Source organism: Mauremys reevesii, linkage group 1, assembly GCF_016161935.1.
Source record: "Mauremys reevesii isolate NIE-2019 linkage group 1, ASM1616193v1, whole genome shotgun sequence".
NCBI lineage: Eukaryota > Metazoa > Chordata > Testudines > Geoemydidae > Mauremys > Mauremys reevesii.
The window spans coordinates 212,052,650-212,076,447 of record NC_052623.1 but is presented as its reverse complement, the minus strand read 5'-3'; the positions used below and the strand labels follow the sequence as shown (position 1 = coordinate 212,076,447).

At 46.1% G+C, this 23,798-nt stretch overlaps 1 protein-coding gene and 1 long non-coding RNA gene across 5 annotated transcripts in view; one reads left to right on the top strand and one right to left on the bottom strand.

Annotated features, from left to right (window-relative positions):
* SPAG17 (sperm associated antigen 17) overlaps positions 1-23,798 on the top strand; it is a 270,281-nt gene that overhangs the window by 37,570 nt on the left and 208,913 nt on the right. The window lies entirely within an intron of this gene.
* LOC120400590 lies at positions 4,773-8,065 on the bottom strand. The gene is made up of 3 exons (XR_005595905.1): positions 7,936-8,065; positions 5,714-5,808; positions 4,773-5,133 (listed from the first exon to the last, which is right to left on the bottom strand). It is a non-coding gene; the product is annotated as an uncharacterized LOC120400590 (long non-coding RNA).

The following is a 23,798-nucleotide window of genomic DNA, read 5'->3' as shown; positions in this document are numbered from 1 at the left end:
CCCAACAGACCTCCCACTGCCTAGCACCCCAAAACACACTGCCCACACTGCCCAGTGCCCCTTCCCCCTCACAGCCCAGCACCCCCCTGAACCACTCCCCCATGCCTTGCCCCCTGGGCGTATTCACTGGCCCTGCTGAACCAGCGCAGAGCAGGGATTCCCCCTCCAAGCACAGTGCTAGGGAGCAGGACAGCTGAAGCTCTGGAGCACAGAGAGGTCCCGCCCAGCCCTGCCCATCTGGCGCTGGTGCCCGCAGTGCAGGAGGCGACTTCCCCAGCCTGCCGCTTCTGCAGAGTGGCAGGGAAAGGGGACCATGCTCCTGGGGAGCTCGAAGCAGACAGTCACCGGCCCAGAGTGGCAGCACCTGAGGGCTCCTCTCTGCCAGTGACAGGGGCGGAGAGGAGCACTCAGCCAGTTGGTCGGAGGCCAGGATGAGAGGATTGAGCAGCGGCTTGGGGGAGAGGAGCCAGCAGCTCGGGGCGCAACGCAAGTGGAGTCGGCTGGGCCAGGGCCCCTTTAGAGCATGAGCCCGGTGCCATGGCTCCACTGGTGCCATTGTAAACCCAGTACGGTTACACAGAATTCCCTGCCAGAATCGTTTACTTAAACTGGGTTTGAATAAAATGACTAGATCAAGAAATAAACTTACTGGCCATGTCAGCTCCTCCTTGAGCCACGTTAGCAGTTACTACTTCTGGGTACAGAGAATAACTGAAGGGTCGTCATTTGGAAACTGTTTTTAACCCCAATAACACATTTTCTTACAATATAAAATCCAGCTGAATGTGGCCAAAGGCTTTCTGGGCATTGGCAAATGCCTGTTAAATGGCTTCATTGCCGATGAGGCCTCCTTCCCAGGAAAGGGGAGCCTGGCTGCTTTCTTTAGCTGGTTAGATTACTGTGATCACCTCGTGAGAGAGTCCCACCCCGTAAGAAACAAATGACTCCTCCCCACTGTTTGTTGTCTTAGATGAGCATTCCTATCTCCGCTGTCTCAGAGGGTGCAAGTCTCTAGAGCAAGACAAATATACATTTAAACATGAAAAAAAAATGGCTTCATTACCACTTTAATGGCTCTTTAACAGTTTCAGTGATCTCTGCTATTAGGTCTCTAGAAGGCTTTTCCACTGTGTAAAGTTACTCAGGAATCCCCTCCACTTGCCTCCTCACCCCAGCCCCCATCTGCCACTGACTCCCCACTTGCATTCTCTCTCTCTCTCATACACACACACACCCACAGGGAGGGTGGGGTGAGGAGAGACGCAGACGTCAGCTGCGGGGATCTGGGGGGAAGGGAGTGGGATGGAGGAGAGGAGGAAGACTCCAGGCAGCAACAGCAGCAAGCTGCGGGAGCCTCGGGAAAGGGTCAGAGCAGGGAGGGAAAGAGGTGGGGGGTGGGGCACCACGGCCCAGGTGTCCGGCAGCAGGGACAGCTGTGCTAGGAGAGGAAATGCCTCCCCTTGCCTATTATACCTGCCGTTCATGATCAGATCCTAGTCCGCACCAACTGCTTCAGCATCAATTAGGAGTGTGCCTCCTATGTTGCCCAAAACCCAGCATTGCTAGCCCTCTCCAGTGCCTAAGAAGAGGCATAAGACCACCAAGGGAGGAAGGTCACTGGCATCAAAATCCTCTAAGCATAGGGAGAAGACTAGAGTGCAGCCAAGACCAACGCACTCCTCTTCATTGGTAGTGCCGAAACTGGCACCGTTGACACTGGCACCAAGGCAGGTACTGTAAAGTCTAGTGCCCGAAGGAGCGCCTTTTTAAATCTACAATACCGTAGCAACCCAAGACCATCTTGATACTGGCAATGCCAGAGGCATCTGTAGCAGTGAGAGATAGGCTCAGCAGATCAGCACTGGTATCCCCAGCTGTGCTACTCCTGAGGGCATTCTGCACCAAAAAATTAAAAATTCTGCACACAGTATTTTAAAATTCTGCAAATTTTATTTGTCAATTAAAAGTGGAGGCTCCAGCATGGCATTGGGGAGCACAGGCCACTGGCTGCACAGAGATGGGAGACCATTGTGCAGCTTCCCCTCCCCTCTCCGGGACACAGACTCAGCGGTGAGGCTGGACCCAACCCTGACACAGTGCAAGGACTGGGCCTGCCACAGAAACACCCCAACGCCCTGTCCCTCCATGCCAGGTGCATTAGGTGAGGGCAGGCAGGCTCAGCAAGGCAGGATCCAAATGTTGAGGGGCTTAGTGTGGGGGGATCCAGGTGTGGGTTAAGAGGGTTCTATGTGGGGCAATCTGGATACTGTTGGCTCAGAGGGGGATCCAGGTGTGAGGAGGATCTGGATGCACAGCGGCTTGTTGCGGGGGTTCTGGGTGCAACGGTAATCTGACTCTGCAGGGGAGTCCAGGTGAAAGTGTTTGGGACTCAGCAGGGTGGGGTCTGAGGGGGATAGATCTTGGCAGGGGGCTCTGGGTGTGGGGAGGCTCAGTGGGGGGGTCCAGATGCTGGAGGAGTGGGGCTCAGTGGGGTGGGGATCCAGGTGCAGCTGGTTGCGGTTCAGTGGGGTGAGTATCTGGGTGCGGGTGACTCATCAGGGTGGTCCAGGTGCAGGGGGAGTGGGGCTCATCAGGGGGGTCTGAGTGCAGGGGGTGAGGCTCAGCAGGAGGGTCTGAGTATGAGAGTGTCTGGATGCATGGGTTGGGCAGATGGGGCAGATTCCCTTCCCCTGCAACTGAGGAGCGATGGGTGCAGTAAGTGGGGTGAGGGGGGAATTTGCAGAGCTTCCTGCAGCTGGGGGAGAAATCTGGGGGTGGGTCTGACCCAGTCCTGGATGCTGTGTGGGGGAAGAGGAAGTCCTGTCCTCCCCAGGCCAGCCGGGACTAACAGCTGAGCTCAGCGCAGGGTAGGAGCCACCAGCTGGGTCTCCCCCAGTCCCACCCCCTGTCCCATAGTGATTTACCTCTCTGCCGGCAGCCCGGCACACCCAAAACATACTGCTGGGGAGGATCACATGACCACTCTTGTGACTTTGCTTTGCATCCCCATCAGAGAGTCATTTTTCTGCAGGGAAGCAAAGAAATCTGTGGGGGACATAAATTCTGTGCATGTGCAGTGGTGCAGAATCCCCTCAGAAGTACTGTGTAGGAGACTGTGCTCCTGGTACCAGCAGAGGAGTGATAGTATCATCAGTGCAGTACTTGGTATAGAGACAACCTTTGTTGCCTCACACTTCATTTCCTTCAGTACTGTCGAAGGGAAATCCTGCAATGTTGGCTGCTCTACACTCTTCACTGACTTGGCACCGGTCTCCGGCACTGTCGGGGACAGATCTCCCCACCCCCTTGGTCAGCAGAAGGTGATTCGTCCTCCTCTGAATAAGAGATTGGCTTTTATGTTTCCCAGCTTCGGAGCCAGTTATGCTACTTCTCACCTAGGTATTACTACCCTGAGTTGCCTCAAGATCCTCTGGTTGAAATAGGATAGGGCATGTGGCCAGGAAGTCACTGGGGCCCACCACTGGTCCAGTGGCCCTTCTGGAACCTCTGGGGATTCCTCTGATTTCTATGTCATACACAAGGCGATCCTGCTCTGTGTCCTTGGAGAGGTGTGGGAAGTCTATTCACAAGGTGCCACCTGTTCCTGAGCCTGGTACCAGGCCTGGTGCTGAGCAGGAAGACCCTGTTGGACAGCTAGTGGAGGAGGAGCCGCCTCACCCTGTGCTGGCTTCAGGGCCAGTGCAACCACTAGGTGAACTAGGTGGCTGCCTAGGGCGCCTAAAAGCCCGCTCAGGCGAGGAGGTGGAGTGGAGGTGAGCTGGGGCATGCGGGTGTGGGGAGGGCCTCCCACAGTAACGGGGGCGAGGGGCGCACAGGGGAACCGCTCCCCGCCCCAGATCACCTCCACTCAGCCTCTTCCGCTGAGCACACAGCCCCCGCTCTAATTCTCCAATCGGCACCACAAGCCTGGGAGGGGAGAAGAATTAGAGCAGCGCCGGTGTGCTCAGTGGAGGAGAGCTGGGGTGGGCTCCCCGGGTGGTGTTAGCTGCCGCAGAGGGGGCGGGGTCAGCTTCCGCGGGGGGGGCTCCCCGGGCGGGGTTAGCTGCCGCAGACTGTGGGGGGCTCTCCGGGCAGGGTTAGCTGCCGCAGAGTGGGGGGGGCTCCCCGGGCGGGGTTAGCTGCCATGGAGGGGTAGCTGCTGCGGGGGGTGGGAGGGCTCCCCAGGTTGGGGGGTGTGGTGGGCTGGGTTAGCTGCCGGAGCGGGCAGGGTTAGCTGCCGCGGGGCGGGGTGGCAGGCGGGGTTAGCTGGGTTGGGGGGGCGGCGCAAGGTGGAAGTTTCGCTAGGGCGCAAAACTTCCTTGCACCGGCCCTGGCTGGCTTGTTCATCCTCCTCTCCTGACAAGGCAGTTTCCTCAGGATGTACCTCACTCCTTCCCAGTGATTATGAGGCTCACCAAGAGTGAGGATCCAGGTTAAGGAGTCCTCCCATTGCCTTACTGATATTTTTGGCCACCACAGGGCCTTCTTGGGTGACCTGACCTTTTAATGAGGCATTTCTGGACCCCATTAAGTCACTCTGGTAGACCCGTTTATCCCTTCCTTCAACCTCAAAAAGGGCTGAATGTAAATATTATGTTCCCTCCCAGAGGTTTGTATATCTATACTCCCATCCTTTCCTAGGTTCTTTGGTAGTGACAGTGGCCAATGAAAGAGAAAGACAGGGCCAACAGGCAGCAACCTGCAAATCAAAAGAGGCTCAGAAACTAGATTTATTTGGTAGAAAAGTTTATTCTGCTTCAGGGTTGCCACTCAGAACTGCCAACCAACAAGCTCTTTTAGGACATTATGATTTTAATATTTGGGACTCCTTTTTAAAGTTTAAGAACATGTTGCTGGAGGACACTAGATAAGAGTTCTCTTTAGTTGATGAGGAGAATTCTGAAGCGAAAAGTTTGCTGCAGGTTGGACTAGACGCAGAGAACTCGGTTGATAGGACCATTGCTTCTGTCTCTACAGATCAACATAAGAGAGCTAAGGGCTGCCCGCCTGTGTCAATCTTTCCTATCTCAGTCAAGAAAAAAGGCTGTTCTCACAGACAACGCAGCGGCAATGTTTTCACTCAGCAGGCAGTGAGGAGCTTGCTCTTCCCTGCTTTGTCAAGAGGTAGTTCACCTGTGGAAATTTTGCATTGTAATTCAATCAGTCTTGAAGACTACTACCTTCCAGGGGTGCAGAATAAGCTGGCAGGCCACCTAAGCAGATTATTTACAAGTCACCACAAGTGAATCTGCCACACACATTTTAGGGCGGTGTGAATCCCCAGATAGACCTATTGCAACCAAAACCAACAAGACATGCCATCGGTTTTGCTCCTACAAGGTTACAGTTCCAGTTTCATCACAGACGCTTTCCTCCTGCACAGGTTGAACAAGCTCTGCTACGCTTTTCTTCCAATTCCACTCCTACACAGAGCGTTGTTAAATATCAGTCATAAGATACTAATAGCCCCAGCATGGTCCCGGCAGCACTGGTTCTCTACTCTCCTGGGTCTGTTGATGGAGGCTCTGATTTCACTTCCATTGGACCCAGATTTAATTTTTCAGAATCATGGTCAGCTGCTCCACCCAAACCTGTGGGAACTTAATTTAACAGCCTGGAGGCTCCATTGCTAAATCCTAGAAAGGAGCCTGACTTGGAGCAAGTTTGCAATGTCTTGTTACATAGTAAAAAGCCCTCCACCAAGACTACTTACATTTCGAAGTAGAAGTGTCTTTCCATCTGATTTTGTCAATCCTGTATTTCGCTGATTTAGTCTTCATCCAGCATATACTGGACTATCTATTGCATCTAAAACAGCAAGCATTGTCAGTTTTATCAAGGCCCACTTGGCAGCAGTGTCAGTTTTCCATCCTCGCATGGACAACTGTTCTATTTTTTTCTAAATATATGACAGTCACATTTTTTAAAGGCCTAGAAAGGTTATACACTCAGATATGGGAACATGTTGGCAGATTGGCAGAGGCCCTGGAGGTTTTTCGCCTTCCTCTGCAGTGTGGGACATGGGTCACTTGCTGGAGGATTCTCTGCACCTTGAGGTCTTTAAACCACGATTTGAGGACTTCAGTAACTCAGACATAGGTTAGGGGTTGTTACAAGAGTGGGTGGGTGAGATTCTGTGGCCTGTGTTGTACAGGAGGTCAGACTAGATGATCATAGTGGTCCCTTCTGACCTTAGAGTCTATAAGTCTATGTCACCCTCCCCCCGGTCTTGAAATTAGTTTTGTCAGGACTTATGGAGCCTCCGTTTGAGCCTCTTGCAACATGCCCTGTGATATAGCTATCACCTAAGGTGGCTTTTTTAGAAGCCATCGCTTTGGCCAGGAGTGTGGCTGAGCTGCTTGCACACCAAGAGTGGAAGGGATGTGTGCAACACGTCTAGAAGACCAACAGTTACAGGAGGTCAGTAACTACTTTTTTCTTTGCAGGCTACAAATAACTGCTATTATTTGAATGGGAGTTATTCATATTCTTTAGTGGGAGAAAAGGGGTCCTGGTTATTGCTAGTAACCCAAATTCATTGCTAGTTTGGTTATGTTTGTGAAATAAATTAAGTCTTAGTCTAGTCCATAGTGGACAAGTGTCCACAATCTCAAAACCACCATCACAGGTGGTATTTAACCCCTTGTTAGCAGTTTCACCAGAAAAGGCTTTGGAGACTGAATTCCTCTCTTCCCATTGAGCCATTCCTCATGGCAAGGGGAAGAGAGGATGGGTCAGTACTTGCTTTGTGGATAAATAGAGGACCTTGTAGCTGACAAGAAGATTTAGCCATATAACATCGATTAATTCTAATGGGATTTGGGTGACTAAAGTCCCTCGACACTCTTGAAAATCAGCCTTATTCTCTAGCTCTAAATTTGCCATCATTCCTGAGCTGCCATAGAGGCAGACACTATAGAAACAAGTATAAAATCAAAATAAGGACCCTCAACCATTTGGGGGTTTTTAAACAGTGGAGGTTACTTAGTAGAAGAGTTGTCAACTCTTCAGACAGATAGTGGGCTGTCGTATTACGGCTGCCAATGCTAACACCAACCCTCTTTATGTTCTATAAAATATCAATGCATACTTGGTATTTTATTAAGATTGTCTCATTTTAGTCTTTCTCTAACAATTTTTTCTCTTCCAACCTTTTATTAAGAAAAGCAGCATATAAACACTGGTTAATGTTTTACCTGTGTGTCTAGCTCACTCTGAGAAATGAGAATATATTCTTTTAAAAACAAAAACTTCCATGTGTTTTGTAACTTTAGCCGTGGTGTTATTGAAGTTGGGTTTTGTTTTTTTTTGGCTTATGCTTTGAGAAACCATCAGGGAAATTGTGTGCTGTCTGCAGCAAGTCACGTACATTTCTCTGCAAGCACTAATAACGTGCTCTGGCAGGGGCAGCAGGATCTTTGCGTTTACTAGTCACACACACAACAGATTTTCCTCCTGTCACTTCCAAGGCAAAAAACAATATTTAAGATATTGGGGGCTTCCACAGAGTAGTAAAACACAGCAATAAAACAGTGGAAAATATGCAATGAACTTTGCCAGAAAATAAGTGATTTTAAAGTAGTCTTCTTTTAGAAGACCAAACATTTCTTACAACTAGCAGTTTGCTAGGTCTGTCTTGAAAGTAGATTTAATAGGTTAGGGCTAGTAACCTAGGGATTCTGTCTAGGGTTAATAGGCCTTTCAAAGTGCCCGTGATACAAGGGATACTTCTGTCAGAGGACATTGGTTTTACACTGGAACAGAGCATGTACTTCTAGTGACAGGTGCTGTTATTGGGTATATGAAAGTATGTACAGCTACATCACTCCAATCCTCACACACCCCACTGGCACCTTTTTCACTTAACAAACCAGTTAAAAATAGCACTTCTACTTAAATATCTTTCATGGTCTTTCTCCAGCCAGGCTTAAATACCTTGTGTCTCTTTACTCCTCCCTCCAGTAAATCTTGTGTTCATCTCATGCTGCCTTCCTCTCTGTCTGTTGCTGTCTTCATTGTCAACAAAAACAGTTTGTTGTTTTACATCGAGATAGTTATCATGAGTTAGCTATTGCAGCATGTAAAATCCTAGTAGGGACAAGATTACCTTGATACAACTAATGGAAGTAAACCCCAGGTGAAGAGTATAGCCATCCTGCGTTAACACAATGTATTTAACAGAGAAGATATTGCTTTTGAGGTAGGGAGTGTTTTCAAGCCAGGTGATGAGGTTGGTTGCTTTCATTGAAAGGTGAGTTTGACAGTGTTTGGCATCCAGAAGGAGTGTGATTCTCTCATTGAGGGAAAACGAGGGTGTGTTTAGCAGTCAAAAGGAGGCCAGGTATGTCACTGAGGAAATGAAGGTCAGGAGTAGAGCTGGTTGGAACATTTTTGACATAATTTTTGTTGTAAAATGCTGTTAAGCTGAAATGTTTCATGGAAACATTTTGATGGGAAGGTTTCTGAAGTCTAGGTTGGACTCTCCAGTCAGTTGGAGAGAGAGGGTGAGAGAGTTGAATCAAAACCCTGGCCTTTTCAATCTAAAAATTGATGTTTTTACAACAATTCTGTTTTGCAAAAATGTTCAAAAGGTTTTGGTTTTGTTCCAGTGTGGAATGAAAACAAAATTTCCATACCTTGAAAGTTATTGTGAAACAGAATTGTCATTTTCCAGTCAGCTCTAGTTGGGAGGGTTTAAAGTAGCCAAGAAGAGAGGCAGGTGCTACCACTGGGGTGTGATTTGGTAGGTCTTGACAGCCAAGAGGGCTTGGGTGTGGTCATTGCATGAGGATGAGAATTTAGTAACCACAAAAGGGTCAGGTATTTTCACTGAAGGAAGTTGAGGGGCTTGTGAAGGTTTGGCAGCTGGCTGGGGTGAGGCGCTATCACTAAATGGGGGGAGGGATAGCTCGGTGGTTTGAGCATTGGCCTGCTAAACCCAGGGCTGTGAGCTCAATACTTGAGGGGGCCATTTAGGGATCTGGGGCAAAAATCTGTCTGGGGATTTGTCCTGCTTTGAGCAGGGGGTTGGACTAGATGACCTCCTGAGGTCCCTTCTAACCCTGATATTCTATGATTCTAAATGGAGGAGGTTCAGAAAGATTTGGCAGCTAGATACATTTCATTTTAATGAAGGAAATTAAATGAAAAAACTATTAAATAAATAACACTGAGATTTATTTATGTATAAATTTTCAATCAGGAAGTTCAAAAGCAGGCCATATTGCACTCTGATATTGGTTTCCAATTCTGTTCTTGCTGTTTCATGTTTTTCACTGTAAAATTTAAACACAATATTAATAGACAAAAACATGGATAACTTAAGTTGAAGTTGCTGTTATGTCTGTATAGTAAGGAATATTACAGTTAAAAATAACGTAAACATAAAAGTAAGTTAAGGGAAGGAGATACTTTTTGATATATATTCAGAATTCATACAGGCCACAATTTTCAAATTTGGGTGCCTAAAGTTGGGTACTAAATCCAAATGAATTGGTAAACTATTAAAATTGTTGACAGCTGCAGGTGTTCAGCACCTCTGAAAATCAGGTCACTTATTTCAGGGGCAGTGTGGATCTGACCACGCCTAGGAGGTATTGTTTCCCTACAGTGTTCAGCGAGAGTTTTGTGAATTGCAGTGGAGGCTAGAACTGCAACTTTAGGCACCTAACCCCCACAGTTGGGTTCCTAAGTACCTATGTGAATCTAGCCCTTAGTGCAGGGGTAGCCAGTTGGTAGACCGGGGGCTAAATCTTGACTGCCAGATGCTTTTGAATGGACCCCAAAATCTTTTGATTTACTTATTATCATTATTGTCTTTTTTTTAATTATTTTGTCTGGAACTTGACTCCAGAGGTACTGACCAGACACCAAAAGTGATCTGGAAAAAGGGATAAACAGTGAGGTGGCAAAATTTGCAGATGATACAAAATTACTAAAGGTAGTTAAGACCCAGGCAGACTGCAAAGAGCTACAAAAGGATCTCTCAAAACCGGGTGACTGGACAACAAAATAGCAGATGAAATTTAATGTTGGTAAATGCAAAGTAATGCACATTGGAAAGCATAATCTCAACTATACATATAAAATGATGGGATCTAAATTAGCTGGTACCACTCAAGAAAGAGATCTTGGAGTCATTGTGGATAGTTCTCTGAAAACATCCACGCAATGTGCAGCGGCAGTCAAAAAAGTGAACAGATTGCTGGGAATAATTAAGAAAAGGATAAGTAATAGGGCAGAAAATATCATGTTGCTTCTATATAAATCCATGGTACACCCACATCTTGAATACTGTGTGCAGATGTGGTCACCCCATCTCAAAAAAAGAGATATTGGAATTGGAAAAGGTTCAGAAAAGGGCAACAAAAATGATTAGGGATATGGAATGGCTTCCGTATGAGGAGAGATTAATAAGACTGAGACTTTTCAGCTTGGAAAAGAGACGTCTAAGGGGAGATATAATTGAGGTCTATAAAATCATGACTGATGTAGAGAAAGTAGATAACACAAGAACCAGGGGTCACCAAATGAAATTAATGGGCAGCAGGTTTAAAACAAATAAAAGGAAGTATTTCTTCACAGAACGCACAGTCAACCTGTGGAATTTCTTACCAGAGGATGTTGTGAAGGCCAAGACTATAACAGGGTTCAAAAAAGAATGAGGTAAATTCATGGAGGATAGATCCATCAATGGCTATTAGCCAGGATGGGCAGGAATGGTGTCCCTAGCCTCTGTTTGCCAGAAGTTGGGAATGAGCGACAGGGGATGGATCACTTGATGATTACCTGTTCTGTTCCTTCCCTCTGGGGCACCTGGCACTGGCCACTGTCAGAAGAAAGGATACTGGGCTAGATGGACCTTTGGTCTGACCCAGTATGGCCATTCTTATGTTCTTATGTACTATGGGATAGGGGAGGTCATTAGCCCCTGCTCAGCCATGGCTGCCTCCTACCTGCAAGCTGGCTTTTTGTAAGGCTGCAGCAGCAGCGCCCATCCCAGCCCCACAGCAGAGGGAGCCCAGCTGGAGGTGGAGGGAGGGAGATGGAGATGATCCAGAAAGTGATGGGGGGAGGAGCGAGCTACTGGGGCAGAACCTGGGGGGAAGAGGCGGAACAGGGGTGGGGTCTTGGGGGAAAAGACAGAGAAGGAGCAGGGCCTCAAGGAAAGAGGCAGAACATGGCAGGGCCTCGGGGGAAGAGGTGGAGCCTTAGGGTTACCAGCAATTAGAAATGTGGCAACCCTACCTTGGGTATACCTTGACCATGAAATTTGAACCGTTAAAAAAAATAATTGACTACCCCACCTTAGTGGATAGTTAACTGGTAATAAGGGTTAGTGTCATTGATTTTTTTTTATGATGTTTCAGTTCTTCCTTTTGGAAGGTAACTTGCTCATTTTTTGTTTTGTTTTTTTTTAATGTGAGCTGCTCCCAGGGTCAGCCAGGCTGCAAAAATTGCTCATCATGCAAGGTTATGATGGCTCTAAACCAGGGGTCTGCAGCCCGTGGAGCTCTTCCCTGCTGTCTGCCAAGCTTCCTGCACACACACACCCAGTTACTTCCTGTCACCGCCAAACTCCCCTCAACCCCCCCCCAAGTTGTTTTATATGGCAGCTAAGCTCCCCGCACACTGCGCCCCAATGTTTGGGGCTGGGTCTCTCCCCCGGCCCCACCTGCCTCCCCCACGCACCTCCCCCGAGTGTCCCCCGGCCTCACTTGCTGCCCCCTCATCGCCCCAGAGCCTGCAGCTCATGCTGACTCCACTTGGCTCTGCTGGCTTCCGGCATCACCTGCTGCCACAGGGTCCTAGTGCCCTCCTTCACTAGGGCCAGGGCACGCTGCCCTTCCCCTGCTCTAGTCCTGAGCCTCTCCAATGCCCCAAACCCCTCACCCCCAGCCCCACAGCCCTCACCCCTGCACCCCTCCTATCCCCAAACTCCATCCCAGAGTCTGCACCCCAGACCTCCTCCCCCACCCAAACTCCTTCCCAGAGCCTTAGGCAGGTGGGGGCAGAGTTTGGGGGAGGGCAGGTTCTGGGCACCACCAAACTTTCTACAAACCTGCCACCCCTGGAAGAGGCAGAGCAGGAGTGGAGTGGTGGTGCAGCCCAGTGCAGTGTGGGGGGCTTTACTGAGTGTGTATATTTTATTAAAACCGCTTGGAAATGACTTCGTCGAAAAAAAGACCACTCATGGAAGAAAAGAGAGTTTTTCAAGACAAATGGGAGAATTTATATTTTTTCAGAGGTAAAAGATAAAATTCAATGCCTTATTTGTCAGCAAATGATTGCTGTTCCCAAGGAGTATAACGTGTGTTGGCACTACGACATGATGCACCATGAAAAATATGATGCATTCACTGGAAAAGTCCGAGAGGAAAAAGTTCAGCAACTTAAAGCAGCATTTGCCAAGCAAAGAAATTTTTTTTCGAGGATTAACAAGTCTAGTGAAGATTCAGTAAGAGCAAGTTTTGTGATAAGCGAAATGATAGCTAAATCATCGCGACCTTCTACAGAAGGCTTATTCATAAAAGAATGTCTTATGAAGGCCAGCGAAATTTTATGTCCTGATAGGAAGAAAGTTTTTGAAGGCATAAGCTTGTCTGCCAATATAGTTGCATGCAGGATAATGGATTTAGCTGATAATGTGCAAAAACAATTGATTCAAATGGCAAAAGACTTCAAAGCATTTTCAATTGCTCTTGATGAGAGTACTGATGTATCAGATACCGCACAGTGTGCAGTGTTCATTAGAGGTGTGGATTGTAATTTGAATATAACTGAAGAATTGTTAGACTTAATGCCACTGAAGGGTACCACAATGGGACATGACATATTTCAAGGACTGGAAGAGTGCATTGAAAAAGCTGTGCTGCCATGGAACAAACTCGTATCTTTGGCTATGGATGGTGCGCCATCAATGTGCTCTAGAAACGTTGATGTGGTTGGGTTATTGAAGACCAAACTGAACAGCCTCAATATACCAGGAATTAGCTTCACCAGTATACATTGTATTTTGCACCAAGAAGCCCTGTGTAGTAAAAGTCTACAAATGAAGGAAGTTATAGATGTATGGACTCATAGAATATTCGAGTTGGAAGGGACCTCAGGAAGTCATCTAGTCCAACCCCCTGCTCAAAGCAGGACTAATTCCCAGGCAGATTTTTTACCCCAGTTCCCTAAATGGCCCCCTCAAGGATTGAACTCCCAACTCGGGGTTTAGTAGACCAATGCTCAAACCACTGAGCTATCCCTCCCCCTGTTAACTTTATATGTGCACGAGGGCTGAATCACAGACAGTTCACTTCTTTTCTAGCAAGTATGGACAGCGAATATGGGGAACTTCTGTATCACACTCAAGTTAGATGGCTGAGTTGTGGAAATGTTTTGAAGCGTGTTTTTGCACTTAGAGAGGAGACTGATTCCTTCATTAAAATGAAAAACAAGGAGGTTCCACAGCTTGCTGATTCCCCTTTTATCTGCAACCTTGCTTTTCTAACAGATGTAACTGATCACCTGAATGCACTGAACTTGAAACTTCAGGGAAGAAAACAGGTGATAACACAGAAGTATGACAGTGTTAAGTCATTCAAAGTCAAGCTTACTTTGGGGGGGAACAACTGACTGCTGGCAATTTGGTTCATTTCTCGACTCTGAATTCCTTAGGAAAAGTTGAACCCAAATCCTTGAAAGAATATGCAGAGATCATTTCTAACTTACACAAACAGTTTGTGCGGTTTAAAGATTTCAAGTCACTTGAACCACATTTTCAACTTTTTTCCACACCATTTGCTGTTGAAATTGACTATGTTGCAGAGGAAATGTAGATGGAGTTAGTGGAGCTTCAGTGTGACACCATTTTGAAACAGAAATATACAGATGTTGGAATTACAGAATTCTACAGGTTTCTTTCACAAGGCAGATTTCCCATGTTATTCTCTGCTTCCGTAAGGATAATGGCAATGTTTGGAAGTACATATATATGTGAACAGTTTTGCTCTTCAATAAAGATTAACAAATCTGTGTTAAGGTCAAGGCTCACTGATGAACATTTGAAAGCAACACTGAGATTGGTTTCGTCTCAGGATATCAAACCTAATATTGATGCTCTGGTTGATGCAAAACGCTGCCAGCTAAGTGGCCAAAAATGAGATGACTGTCAAAATTAGCACTGACTTTTCACATTACAGTTAAAGAAGTTAATTAAAAGTCAATTTATTAACTTTTTTATAGCATACTATATTTTAATACTATACTACTATATTACTGTTCTTTTTTTTTCCGCCTACCTCCAGGCGCTTCCCACCGCCAAGCCACCAAACAGCTGTTGGTGGTGCTTAACGCTTTCCAGGAGGGAGGGGGGAGGAGCGGGGAGCAGCGCGCTCAGGGGAGGAGGTGAAGAGATGGGGCAGGAGCAGGGCCTCATGGAAGGGGTGGAGTGGGGGCAGGGGCAGGGCCAGGGGGGGTGTCAGTGATGCAGCCCTCGGGCCAATGCACTAGTCCTCATGTGGCCCTCGTGGTCATTTGAGTTTGAGACCCCTGCTCTAAACAATAGGCATACCGGATGTATGTGGCGATGGAGCACTGTTTTGGGGTGACTCCCATCATTTGCTAGAAAGGGGAAAAACAATTAGTCATGCTTTGCATCTGGAGGGTGATTACCTAAGGAATATTGAGCTCAGGATGAGGCTAAAGACTGACCCCAAAGGATAGGCTGAAGGGGAACCTGAAAGATATTTGTGTTGGGATGTTTTGTGAACTTTCACTTGGACCTTCTGGATACCACAGAAGGGAGAGAGCAGTAGATGGCTAGTAGGAGGTTTCAGAGCAGATGATACTGGCAATACCAGGGGGCACTCCAAGGGTAAGTGTGTCCCCCATCACAGGTGCACTACCGAAAGATGTGCCCTCGATAAATCTTTCTCTAACCGAATGCAAAGAGCTAGGGAGTCTCATTTAAAAATACTTCTTTTGGAGAGAGCAACACATCCATTCTCAGAGTCTAGGATTCCTGAGGCAGAAACTTTTGAGTACTCAGTTAAAAGTGCTCTTGCTGGATCCTACACTCATGGGGCTAAAGTTCCTGCTTCCAAAGATATATCCTCCTTGCTTGATAAAACACATCCTTCTTGCTTGGTAAAATCTCAGGTGACAGGGGGAGGAAAGAGCACCAGGTTCACAAGGAGAAGAGACCTAGGTTTCCTTTACCAGGTCCTTCCTCTAAGAGCCACATATTCTCTCAAGTTTCAGAGGCTAAAGGTAACATAAGGCCCCAAAAGAGTTCTTCTGTCATCCTGTTAGGCACCAGTCATCATGCCTGAGGGCTAGGTTTTTTGGTACCACACAAATGATCCAGTATCATCCTCTCAGCACTGAGGCCTCCAGTACCACTGTCTGCAGTACAAGTGTCCTTGTTTGATGAAGGCAGTTTTAGGTGTGTTAGGTGTGTATCCAGACTTTCTCCTTGGAGCATATTTAGTTTTATCTGAGTGCCTGGCTGTAGATAGGTGGTTACTGGATCTGTATTTGGGGTGGCTGGATCTGTGAAGGTAAGTGTGTTGATCTGTGAGTTTCTTATATGCAGTTGTCTGTAGGATTCCATAGTTCCATAGTTGATGCTGATTGTGGTGTCCAGGAAATTGATGCTGTTTGGGAGTGTTCTAAAGAGCCTTCACCATACAAGGACACTTCACCAGACAAACAGATCATGTCATGGAACAGGCCACCCAAATACCTTGGGAGAACCTGTTTCAATATGGAAAAGAAAACCCTCCAACCACATGCCCCTAGTTGTCACCTACCATGCCACACTGGAACCCATATGGGGTATGATTAAACAGTTGCAATCCATACTTGATGGGGACCACATCCTGAATGAAATCTTTCCTGAATTCCTTCTTTTAGCCTCAGAAACCCCCCAACTTCACCAAACTCATCGTCAGAAGCAAGCAAGCGACACCAACTCAAAGCAGCACCAGACCCTGCCACAACAACAGATGCAAAACGTGTAGGCATATCCCACTGCCATGATGATCAGTACCCCCCACAATATATCTTTCACGATCCATGAGTCCTACACATGCCTATTACAACATATGGTGTACCTCATCCAGTGGACTGAATGCCCCAATAATAACTATGTGGGTGAAATGAGACAGTCACTATGTTCTCAAATTAACTCACACAAAAAAATGATAAAAGGAAAAAAAACACATCACCATGGGTGAACACTTTTCACAGCCTGATCACTTCCTATTTGACCTCTTATTCCTCATCCTCAAAGGAAATCTGCATAAAATCTTCAAAAGACGAGCCTGGAAGCTTAAATTCCTAATTCACTAGCCACTAAATCATGGACTTAATAAAGATACTGGATGTATGGCTTGTTACAACAATCTATAACTCAGTAATCCCTTTTTTTTTGCCCTATGACTGCAGAGGTGTTAAATGGCCACTTCACCTTGAACGATCTGTTACAATATGTGTTAACTACTTATGCTGTATTACCTTGTATTTAGCTGTGACACTGAGTACGTTTTCCAGACCTGAAGAAGAGCTCAGTGGAAGCTCAAAAGCTTGTCTCTTAAAGGCCTTGTCTACACTACAGAGTTTTATCAACAAAAGTGATGTCAACACTCAAAAATCGCTATAATAAAAATCAGTAAGTCACGTTCACACTCGCTCCCTCTGTCAGCAGAGCGCATCCAGAGTTGGAGCACTATCATTGACAGTGTGAGCAATGCATTGTAGATACCTATCCAACAGTCCAGCTCGATAACTTCTGCTGCTAGGTGTTGTGGGAAGGCAGAGCAGATCACGTCTCATGATACATTGCTTTCTGTCCCAGCATTCCACGGGCTTCTGGCTTTCTTTTGTGACATTTTCAATGGCCCTTATTTGCTGTGAACCCCGGCATCTTTGTGAGACGGGATAATCCCACACTGCTCTTCTATGCTCTGATAATTGTCATGAAGACATCGCGGATGGCAGTGCAGTTAATCACAAAGTTTCTAACTGAAGAAGACTCCCAATTGCCTGACATGCTGTGTGGATGCAACACACAGGAGCAACTTTAGATTGCTTTTGGCATTCACAGAACAGCTGCAGAGGGTGGACTGTCGCTTTTGGGCTTGGGAAACAAGCACTGAATGGTGGGATTGTATCATCGTGCACATCTGGGGTGATGAGCAGTGGCTACAGAACTTTTGGATGCAGAAAGCCACCTTCCTGGAACTGTATGCGGAGTTCGCCCCAGCACTCCATCACAAGGACCCCAGAATAAGACCTGCCCTATCGGTAGAGAAGCATGTGGCAATCACTGTGTGGAAGCTGGCAACTCCAGACTGCTACCAGTCGGTTGTGAGTCAATTTGGAGTCAGGAAGTCGATCATTGGGGCTCCATTAATGCAAGTGTGCAGGGCAATAAATCGCATCCTGCTCCAAAGGACCAAGACTCTGAGAATTGTGTGTGAAATAGAATCATAGACTTTAAGGTCAGAAGGGACCATTATAATCGTCGAGTCTGACCTCCTGCACAATGCAGGCCACAGAATCTCACCCACCCACTCCTGTATCAAACCCCTAACCTATGTCTGAGCTATTGAAGTCCTCAGATCGTGGTTTGAAGACTTCAAGGTGCAGAGAATCCTCCAGCAAGTGACCTGTGCCCCATGCTGCAGAGGAAAGCAAAAAAACCCCAGGGCCTCTGCCAATCTGCCCTGGAAGAAAATTCCTTCCCGACCCCAAATATGGCAATCAGCTAAACCCAGAGCATGTGGGCAAGACTCACCAGCCAGACACCCAGGAAAGAATTCTCTGTAATAACTCAGATCCCACCCCATCTAACATCCCATCACAGGCCATTGGGCATATTTACCGCTAATAGTCAAAGATCAATTAATCAATTAATTAGGTGGAAGGCTTTGCAGAAATGGGTTTCCCTAACTGTGTAGGGGTGATAGATGGCACACACATTCCAATTTTGGCACAGACCACCTTGCAATGGAGTACATCAATAGGAAGGGGTTCTCCTCCATGGTGTTGCAGGTGCTTGTGGATCACTGTGGGCATTTCATTGACATCAACGCGGGGGGTCCAGGAAGGTGCATGATGCATACATCTTCAGGAACACTGGCCTGTATAGAAAGCTACAAGCAGGGACTTTGTTTCCAGACCAGAAGATTACAAGGGGGGATGCTGAAATGCCCATAGTGATCCTGGGAGACCCGGTGTACCCCTTACAGGCCCATGAAACCTTACACAGGAAACCTGGACGGCAGTAAGGAGCAGTTCAACAATAGGCTGAGTAGGTGCCGGATGACAGTGGAATGTGCTTTTGGCAGATTAAACGCCCTCTGGCGATGTCTGTCTTTATGGCAGGTTACACCTCAATGAAGATAATATTCCCATGGTCATAGCCACGTGCTGTACACTGCATAATCTTTGTGAAGCTAAGGGTGAAAGGTTTGCTCAGGGGTGGAGTGTTGAAGCAGACTGCTTGGCTGCTGATTTTGAGCAGCCAGATACCAGGGCTATCAGAGGGGGGCAATTCGAATCAGGGAGACTTTGAGGCAACACTTTGAAAATGAGAACCAGTAATGTATATCTCTGTGATTGGTGCTGCCATGTTACATTACATGTCGTTTTTCTAGGAAGCAATGATGACATTTGAGGCCTTACATTCCAGTGAGCACATGAATAAACTGCCTGTGTATTTACCAGTAGTGCCTGCTATCTCAATTTGTCGGAAACAAATAAAGATGAGTTACTGTTCAAAAACTTTGCTTTTATTAAACAAGAAACAACACACACACAAAGGTGCTTGGTGGGAAAGGAGGTACCAGGGAAGGACAGATTTTAAGAGCTGTGTTTATGTCCAGCTATCATTTTGAAAGTTGTCCAAGGGGGGAATTGAAGGGGAAACCCAAGAACTCCGGGAAAGCAGAAAGGACTGGGCGGGCGGAGTTGGGGTGGAGGGGAGGCTTGTAAAAGAGTTCTGAATGTCCTGCAGGGGAGAGCAGGCATGCATCTGCTCAGTCTGCAGCGTTATTAAGGACTTCAGCATCTTGGTTTGCTTCTCCATGACTTTAATCATCCGCTCAGTAGCATCCTTTACAAACTCCTGATTTTCTTTTCGGTCCTGCCTTTCTGCTTGCCTCCACTCCTTGCGTTCCCTTTTCTCTGCATTGGAGAAGTGCAGTACCTTCCGGAACGTGTCTTCTTTGCCCCATCTTGGGTGCTTTCTTATCCGGCAGAGACACTCAGTAGGTGTGTATGGGGTGTTCCTGAAGGCCACATTTACTGAAGCACAAGGAACAATGCACAGAAGCATGATTGTTAAGTTCACTCATAGCATTGAAACATTTCAGTAAAATACACCTCTGGTAACATAACAATCACTTTCTCACTGATCTTTGGCAAGCACACATCTCGGTGAATACCCAAAGCATGGTGAGTGTTGGTTGGGGGATGGGGGAACGGGTGCTTTACTTGGTGAAAAGAGCACTCTGCAAAGGTTGCAGTGCAGCCGACTAGGGAAAAAATTCTAAAATTCTCCCACACTTTTCCACAGGTGGGGGTCATTGTAGCGGATATCTCACTTCTGAGGATAAGCAGGGAAGTGAGGGTACATCTACTACACACTTGTGGCTTCCACCGTGGTCCCTATGCTGTCGCCTGTGTGCCTCTTTGGTCCCTGCACAAGTGATTGCCAAATGGCGCGGGAAAGTTTCCTACAATGGGAAAAGGAACAAAGGATCTCTGCCAAGGAACCTTCAGCAGAGGATTGCCAAGTACCTCCAGGAAACTTTCAAGAGATCTCTCTGGAGGATTCCCATGAGATCTTGATGTGCATCAATACCCTGTTCTGCTGTAATGATTAGCTTCATGGGCAAATGTCCAGCACACAGAAACACAACCAGCCTTGTACATTTCTGTACCCTGAACCCATGCTACGCAAACCACAGCCATTTACCAGGCGTCTCCTCTCCTGGTTCTTGCTCACCGGAGAGCAACTGCTGAGACTGGCTAGACAACTCTGGAGTGCCTCACCGGGTGACCCTTCTGGGAGCTCCACATCATTGTCTAACCCACCTCTTCATCAGTAACTTTGTTCTCTGAGTTAGGTCCTCTTTCTGCCACCTACAGGCCCGCTGAAGTATCCACGGGGCTCTTGGCGGTGAAGGTGGGGTCACCACCGAGGACAGCCCCCTTAGAACCAGCAGGTCTAAGGTGCAGCACCAGAGTGACAGTTCGCCTTCCTCACCTTATGGTACGCCTGCCTCAGCTCCTTTATCTTCACTCTGCACTGCAGTGTGTCCTGACCATAGCCCTTTTCGTACGAGCCTCGACAGATCTGCCCATAGATATCAAAATTCCTACAGCTCAAGCACAGCTGGGACAGTCTTCTCTCCCAATATACTGATCAGATCCAGCAGCTCCAAGCGGGAGAGCGTTTGCTGCGATAACCCCTATAGTCAACTGGGAAGATGCGATGAGACCTCTCCATGCCGAGCCAACAGGAAATGGAATTTCAAAAATTCCTGGGGCTTCTAAGAGGGAGGGGAGCATGGTTATTTACCTGGTTGCAGGGCAGTGCAGTTCAAACTGCTGACCAGCGCGGTCAGATTGGGCATTGTGGGACACCTCCTGGAGACCAAGTAGAGCGATAAAATCAAGTGTGGTGTCTACACTGGCACATTGTCAACAAAAATTTTGCACAGAAAGCCTTATGTCTCTTGTCGGGGTGGTTTTATTTTGTTGGTGAAACAGGGCATTTTTACTGACAAAAGTCGCATCGCAGTGTGTACGCATTCACTGTTTTGTTGTCAAAAGCTGCCTTTTGTTGACAAAACTCTGTAGGGTAGACAAGGCCTCACCTACAGAAGTTGGTCCAATAAGAGATATTACCTCACCCACCTTGTTTCTTTGATTTCTTTATGCATTTTATAGTCAGATTCCTGGCTTGTTTTTGTGGGTTTTTTTTTTTTTTTTTTTTGCAGAACAGGGGAGAGGAAAATTTAAAAAAAATAGGAAGCTATAACTTGTAAAACTACAAAAGTTGGCGGCGGACCCAGGCGCAGGTGTAGCAACCAAAACTGCTTTTAATTCATTTTTTAAAACTGTCTAGGTTTCAAGTTGACAGTAGTCATTTAATTGGTATGGCTTAATTTACAAGTTCCACAGGAGACCTTGCAAGCTAATAAGCTCCACAAGCAGTCCTTTAACATGGCAAATTGAATTAATAACTTACATAACTCCTTAAATTTAGTTTGAGTTCTCAGTAAGTGACAAGTTCAACAGTGCAGGGTGATTATGAAGAACACAAAACTGGATTATAGACAATTTTCATGCTGCTCATGAAATGATGAATTAAGAGCAACAGACTTTCTAAAAATACTTAGATATCCTAATTGCCATGGTATTCAAAGATGGATAAAATAAATGTGAAGTTTCTAAGCCATGATAATTTTTAGATATGTTCCAAAAAAATTAAAAGACTTTTTTAAAAAGTGAAAAACTACTTATCTTCGTAGCTCCCTTATCTTTATCATGCCTTTCTGATTCACCTCAAATTTGGCAAGGAAAACAAAATCCACATTAATAGTCTTTTATGCCCATAGATCTTTTATGTTCATGTCAGCAGAAGAAAGTGTTTTATTGGTTTTGGAGGGGAGACACATGTATTACAAGCTTTAGAGGGGAAACACATGTTTTCTCACTCCAAGGAGAAATGCAAATAAAGGAATGTAAGGTACGTGCTTTTTGACAGATTGCATTGGATGTGCATAGTGTTCTACCCTAAAAAAGAATTTATCATATTTTAAATAGTGTAGGATTGTATCATAGCAATCAGCCTTTGTATTTCCTTGAAGCCTCCTCGATACTTTTTTCTTCTGTGTCCAGTTTTTCTTTTATTCTTTTAATTTATTTATTTGTAATTTTAGGGCCATAAGCTTGCATAACACTTTATAGATGGAACCAAAAATGATAGGTTCTTGACTCCAGGGATTTTACAGTCTAAGGCCTAGAACCTAAAAACTTTAAATATATCCTTAACTTTAAGCACGACTAGTCATGTTGACCTTTATGGGGCTAGTCATATGCTTAAAGTTAAGCATGTGAATATGTTTGCAGAATCAGGTCCTGAATTATACATAACATCACAGCTGGGGATCAAGCAGGGAAATGGGAATTGTAGAGAAGACAGAAGCTTAGACAAGAGCAAGGTGGATATTGCAGAACCATTTCTGCAAATACTAATTACAACTATTCAACTAATTCTCTTCAGCTGTGTTCATGCCCCTTATAACTGATATCCTTAAACAGTCTAATATATGAATTTTCAGCCAATTTTAATTGCAGAATATTTTAGAAGGCAAATTTCAAATTTATGTTCATGAGTACTCACATTAGAAGCCTCATTCCAAGAATTATGCCCATCCAATCTGGGAACAGAAACAATATTTTGTGGCCTATATGTCCAATCAAACTGACTTGAATTTCAAATATTAACAGTTTGCAGATGAGTTACAAATGAATTATTTGCAGAAAATGTTAGGGAAATAATTGTTTACAAATGAATAGATTAAATCATGATCAGTTCAGAGACTATTCATGAACAAAACAAGAGGTAAAATTTATCAAATAAATTATTTGTTATATATTATTTCCCCAGCTCTAGCTATAGGACTGTGAGATCAGCATATGTTCTTCTTTGAATGATTGCACATGTCTATTCCACTGTAGGTGTGTACACCCAGCGCATGGTTGTTGGAGATTTTTTCCCTCAGTGGTACCCCTTGGTTGCTTGAGCACTCTCTGCTGCTGCATGCCACTGTGTGAAGGTATAAAGGGCAGAGCCACCATCGATCCCCTCACCCCCAGTTCCTTCTTACCACCTGTGATGATTTTTGGAGCGATTACAGCCTTGCTACTGCAAGTTCATCCCTTAATTCCTTGTACATATACCTGTTTTTACTTAGAGTAGTTTCATAGTTAGCTAGCTAGATTATGGTTAAGATAGTGATTAGTTAGATATAAGTTTCAGAGGGTTTTATGCTGACCAGTTTTATTTTCAGTAATGGTACCAGTGTCATGAGCCATGCCTCAATCTTTGGGGTTTAAATTATGCCACTCATGCAGCAAACCAATGCCAGTGAGCGACCCACACCCCAGCTGCCTTAAATACTTGGTGGACTCCCATGTGAATGACAAATGTGACCTTTGTAAGGGATTTAAGCTTTGCTCTAAAAAGGACAGAACAGCTCAGCATAAGGGTACTGATATGGAGGCAGTGCTCTGTCCTCCCTTGAAGCTTTACATTTTGGAGCAGGCACCAGTACATCACCATCAGTTTAAAATGTTCCCCTGTAATTATCTGAGTTTTTGATTGTTGTCACCAGTGCAAAGTCAGAGGCACAAAAGACCTCCAGGGACTCACTACTTCTCTCACAGGACAAGACCTATAGTACCTAAGCCTTGTAGAGGCAAGAATTCTGAGAGGAATGTTGAAAGTACTCACTGCCCAAAATACTATTCAACTAAGAAGTGGTTGTTGAATCCGGAGCCTCTGTCAGGTCCGTTGAGACCAACCCCTGAAGTGCCCACTCCTGCTGCTTCAGGCTATCTCCTGGTACGTCAAAGCCAAAAAGCATTACCAGTACATCAGAGGCATATGCAGCTGTTAGAGAGCTCTTGGTACTAGTTTCCCCAGCAGTGCGGGAAGGACTGAATCCAGTACCAGTACCTAGGAACCTTACTCCAGCTCCTCCAAAGTGTGAGGTGCTGATGCCACCTAC